This window comes from Phocoena sinus, chromosome 9 (assembly GCF_008692025.1).
Source record: "Phocoena sinus isolate mPhoSin1 chromosome 9, mPhoSin1.pri, whole genome shotgun sequence".
NCBI lineage: Eukaryota > Metazoa > Chordata > Mammalia > Artiodactyla > Phocoenidae > Phocoena > Phocoena sinus.
Genome location: NC_045771.1, coordinates 17,340,127 through 17,346,126, shown reverse-complemented (window position 1 = coordinate 17,346,126; position 6,000 = coordinate 17,340,127). Strand labels below are relative to the sequence as shown.

At 37.8% G+C, this 6,000-nt stretch overlaps 1 pseudogene; it reads right to left on the bottom strand.

Moving 5' to 3' along the window:
* Positions 1 to 644: 644 nt before the first annotated feature.
* On the bottom strand, positions 645 to 755 carry LOC116759904 (annotated as a pseudogene).
* Between the last annotated feature and the right edge of the window lie 5,245 nt (positions 756 to 6,000).

The window sequence follows — 6,000 nt, the reverse complement described above, 5'->3', positions numbered from 1 at the left end:
CTGTCCCATTTGGCCCTGGTAGGTCACATGGCCAAGCCCAAGAGTCAGTTTGGGAAGGGGTTGCACAAGGGCCCGGATACCCAGGCATGATTCACTGGGGATCATTACTGTAACAATCTACCCTAGGTATGAAGAGAGGTGCATTATTTATAGGCTTGGCTTTTTTTTTTTTTTTTTTTTTAAAGTAAAGGGTTTTTTTATTATGTGTAACACAAAGTTATTTAAGTCAATAAATTTTTAAGGAATTTCACACATTCTGATTCTTTCCACTGCCAATCATCTTAGTTCCTCCAAACTCATAAATCTTCAAGATAAAATAGCCCTTTCAAAAAGAAGTTATCATGTGAGTCAGCCCACAATTCTTTTAGTTAGGCTTCTTTGATCTCCAATCAAATATGGACACACTTCAAAATTCTTCACCTGTAATCTTTAGGATCCAATTTCCTCAAGTGATTTACTTTAGGACCATGTTTAGGGTCAGGAGACGGATCTGCCTGGTTCTGAATCTGACACCCTCTAAAAATGTATTAGGTTCAAATCATATTCACTCCTAAGCCATCACACCCTAGAACAGTACAGATCATTGGGATATGCCAATACCTAAGATAAAAAGTTCGTTAGGTTTTTCATAGTTTACTTGGCAGCTCTGTCTTGTAGTTCTTTCCCACAGATCTAACAGGTAGTTCTATGAGTAAAGGAAACCACACAGTTAATCTATGAGGCGTTTCCAGGCTTGGCTTTTAAGTTGCTTCAATTAACAGGTTACATTCTCCCATGACTTGCTCATCACTCTCTAATTAGGTCCTGGCCAATCCTACAGAGTTTTCCTCAACCTATCCCAACTAAACATCTATATCAGGAGTTGGCAAGCTTTTTCTGTGAAGGGCCAGAGAGTAAATATTTTAGGCTTTGTGAGCCATAAAGTCTCTGTTGCAACTACTCACCTCTGCTAATGAAGTAGAAGTAGCCATAGATCATATGTAAGAGAATGGGTATAAGCTGTGTTCCAATAAAACTTTATTTATAAAAAACAGGTGATAGGGCAGGTTAGAGCTGTGGGCCATAGTTTGCTGATTCTTGATCTATATCATAATAATTCTAGACTGCGAAAATATATTACATTCAAGTATTTCTGTTTCTCAAACTGAAAACTAAATTTCATCTCTGCAGAATTTGATTTCATCATAAGAAGTAATTGATCAAGGCATGTTACATGTTATTTTTCATCTAATTGCTTAAAATCATAAACAAACTCATAAAATTTTTGCTAAGTATCTTTTTAAGAACTTGGAAAACACTGCATTTACTGAATAAAATGTCATAGGTTGGTTCAGTGAGAGTTGGAGAGGCAATATAATGTGCAGAGAGCACAAACTTTAGAGTCAGACTGAGTTTAAATCCAGACTACCACTAACTGGCTGTGTGACCACATGCAAGTTACCTGACTTCTCTGAGCTTTAGTTTTCTCATTTGAAAATAGATAACAATAGTCCTACCTCATAGGGTTTTTATGAAGATTAAATGAGTCAGTTCACATGAAATACTTAGCATGATGCCCAGACCACAATAGATGATCAGTTAAAATGGTGATCCAACTCCCTTAAATAGTAATTTTTGATAAGCCTGGGTATATGATAGGGTTTCCAGGTTCATAGTGTTAGTTTAATTTCAAGAACTTAATTTTAATTTGTTAGAATAGGCAATTTCAGTAAAGTCAAAGGACACGAAAATCAACCTACAAAAACTAGCTGCATTTCTATACACAAACAACTATCCAAAAAGGAAATTAAGGGGAATTCCATGGCGGTCTGGTGGTTAGGAATCTGCACTCTCACTGCTGAAGGCCCAGGTTCAATCCTGAGTCAGGGAACTAGGATCCCACAAACCACATGGGTGGCCACAAACAAACAAACTAAAAGGAAATTAAGAACATTCCATTTACAATAGTGTAAAAAAATAGAATATAATACTTAGGAATAAAATTAACCAAAATGGTGATAGACTTGTACACTAAAACCTACAAAACACTGACTAAAGAAATAAAGACAGCTGGAACGATGTCCCGTGTTCATGGATAGGAAGAATTAATATTGTTAAAACGTCAGTATTTACCAAAGTGATCTATAGATTCAGTGTAATCCTTATCAAAATCCCAATGACATTTTTACAGGAATAGAAAAACAACCTTAAAAATTCATTTGGAACCATAAAAGACCCCGAATAGCCAAAGCAATTCTGAGCAACAAGAACAAAGCTGAAATGCTCCCTCATTTTAAAATGTATTACAAAACTACTGTAATCAAAAACAGTATAGTACTAGCATCAAAACAGACAGACTATGAAAAAGAATAACAGAGACCAGAAATAAACCCTGGCATATATGTATGGTCAACTAATATTGGACAAGGGAGCCAAGAAGACTCAATGGGGAAAAGACAGTCTCTTCAATAAATGGTGTGGGGAAAACTGGATATCCACATGTAAAAGAATAAAATTGGATTATCTCACACCGTATACAAAAATCAACTCAAAATGGATCAAAGACTTAAACACAAACCCTGAAACAATAAGACTGAGAAAACGTAGGGAAAAAGCTTCTGACATTGAACTGTACAATGATTTCTTTGATATGGCATCAAAAGCACAGGCAACAAAAGCAAAACAAGACAAGTGGGACTACATAAAACTAAAAAGCTTCTGCACAGCAAAAGAAACCATCAAAATGAAAAGGCAGCCTACGCAATAGGAGAAAATATTTGCAGACCATACATCTGACAAGGAGTTAATATTCAAATATATAAGGAACACCTATAATTCAATAGCCAAAAAAGTCCCCAAATAACTCGATTAAAAGATGGGCAAAGGACCTGAATAGATGTTTCTCCAAATAAGACATACAAATGGCCAACAGATGTATGAAAAGGAGCTCAATGTCACTAATCATCAGGGAAATGCAAATCAAAAGCATGAGATACCACCTCACGCCTGTTAGGATGGCTGTTATCAAAACAAAAACTCACAAAGGACAAATGTTGGCAAGGATGTGGAGAAAAGGGAACACTTGTACTTTGTGGGAATGTAAATTGGTGCAGCTACTATGGAAAACAATATGGAGGTTCCTCAAAAGATTAAAAATAGAATTACCATTTGATCCAGTGATCCCTTTTCCGGGTATATAGCCAACAGAAGTGAAATCTAGATTTCAAAGAGATAGTTGATAGTTGAACGCACTCCCACGTTCCTTGCAGCATTATTCATGATCACCAAGGCATGGAAACAAATGTCCGTTGATATACAAATGGATAAAGAAAATGTGGTATGTACATAAGGTGTAATATTATTTAGCCTTGGAAAAAGAAGAGAATTTTGCCATTTGCAACAACATAGATGGACCTTGAGGGCATTATGCTAACTGAAATAAGCCAGAAAAAGTTATGTGTGGAATCTAGAATAGTCAAACTCATAGAAGCAGAGACAGAATGGGGATTACCAAAGGCTGGGGGAGGGGAACATGGGGAGGTGTTGGTTAAAGCTTACCAAGTTTCAGTTATGCAAAATAAGTTCTGGAGATCTATTGCTAAGAGGAAAAAAAAAAAAAAAAGGCACCAGGGCTGCAGAGCCTCTCTGAGCTTTCTGCAAGGGAGTAGGTATGAGCATTGGTTTTGGATATATGGGTGAGAACAGCTTTTACTCTTCATTTAATTTGAAGGAATGTGGGCTCTAAAATCGGACAGAACTAAATTGTACCATTCATGAGCTGTTTACTGCAAGTTTTTTAACCTTAGTCTTTTTTTTAACATATGATTATTGTAAAAATTGAATAATGTAATGTGGTAAAAAGTTCTCAGCGCAACTAGCTGTAATACAATAACTATTTAAAACATTTTAGTAGTAAAATTAATATAAATTAACTTAGATCTGAGTACTTTCAAGCCTACTGAAATTAGACTAGCAAATCACCAGCAGTGGCACATAGCTAGACTTGGTAGCCTGCCACAGGGGATATGCATAAACACATGGGACATTACTAGATATCCGGAGAAGGATATACAGATACATTCTCAGATTTGTTAGTAAAACTTTAGTAAAACAGTTTCTTTAAAAAAAAAAAAAAATTATCTAGTAATAATATCAGCATCCAGTTGCTAGGAATTGTCTATGCATTATTTTCCTTTGTGTGATAAGATGCTGTTGCCAGACATGTGACCCATCATTCTGTCCACATGGTGTGAATAAGGATACCCTTGCTGCTGCAGCTGCTGAATGCATAGAAGTTGCTGGGGTGACCAGACAGTCCTTTGTGTTGCTACTCTATTTACAGCTGTGCTTTAGTATATGCCACAAGTAGCTCAGTGACCTGCATTTGACCTCATGGTCAGCGTTTCCTCAGTGAATCTTTGTGACTGTGATATTTGTCTCTACTTCACTGATTTGGGTTTGAAATTTCAGTAGTACTTTTGAGGCTGCTTGGCCAATATTTGAGTACGGTGACACTTAGGTGTAGCCCCATGGTCCCAAAAGCCAGTAATCCTTTAGCCAGGATTTACTAAAACAAAGCTTACCTCGCATTTGACTGTGTAATGGTTTGACATTAGTTCAGAACAAATACAGTGAATGTCTGCCATGTATCAGGTGCCATTAAAGCTGATAAATTCTATTTTCAATCAGTAATTATATTTCAATGAAGTAAAATCCTTGAAGAAAGATATCCTATGGCTGATGTGTGATTATCCCGTTAGTGTCTGGGGAAGATGGTAAATTTAAAACAGGAAATGGTTCGCAGCCGCAAAGGTGGCTGTTTCTGAGCCAGTGCTGCACCCACTGCCGTGGAGAATCCATGTTCAAGGCACTAATGCCAGCCCAGGGAAGCAGAATTGAAAGCAGCAACTGGTCTCCCAAAGGGCTCTCCTGCTGTAGGACTAGCTAGGCAGAAGCCGACAGGGGCACAGCTAAGTGATTAGAGCCCTGCCAGTGACCCACAATGTGCTCAGCATGAAATAAGGAGGTTCATGACATTATCTCCCCAACGTCCTTGCATGCTTCCCTCACTCCACTTTGGAAATCAAAGGACTTGGGCAAGGCTCAAGCCTCAGCAATTCAGCTATGGGGACTGTAACACCATAGCTGGGGACTGTGGAAATACTGTCTATGGCAATTGATGGGACATCGTTCAGGGAAAAATCCCTAATAATGAAGGGTCATTCTTACCAGTGTTACATTTTTGGAGCCACTGTTATATCTTAACCCGACTTCTTTTGCCCAGAACATAGCTTTGAAGTTCATCTTAAGATTTTCTTGGGTGTCCAGAGTTTTGCTGTCTCATGTGTTACAGCTTCCATTTTACTCTCTAGAAAGCCACCCTTGATGACATCCTATTTAGAAGCTTTTTGACTATTTTTTTCTCTTGTCTCGTACAAATTTGTGTGCATCAGAATCACCTGGAGGTTTTATTACAACACGGATTGCTGGGCATTTCTATCAAGTTCCCTGGTCATGGTTGCTCGTCTAGAGACCATATTTTGAGAATCACTGGTCTTAACAGGAAGAGGAAAAAAAAATCTAACAGTCTGATATACTGTGCTACGTGAAAGTTCTGCGATAGCTTAAATGAGCATATGAAAGGGTTAAAGAGGTTTACTGTGACCCTGTTTTCTTTAACACCTGTTAAGATCCTGACACTCTAGCATTTCCTAGCTACAGCTTGCTCCTAACTACTCAACATTTATTACAGGCAAACAATTTGTATCAGGCAACTGTGAGAAGAGCAAAACCACTAGATGAGAAAAGTAATATAGTTTATTTCTATTGAATCTTTCCTATGTCCTATTTTCTTTCCACTTATTTTTTTCCATAAGTGGGATAGAGGGGAAAAATTCAGATTAATTAAAAGTTTGAGTCAAAGCACCGATACAGTTGTAGAGAAGACTTGAGGAGGAAGGCACCGATACAGTTGTAGAGAAGACTGGAGGAGGAAGGCGGTAGTAACGGAGTGAGGGAAAC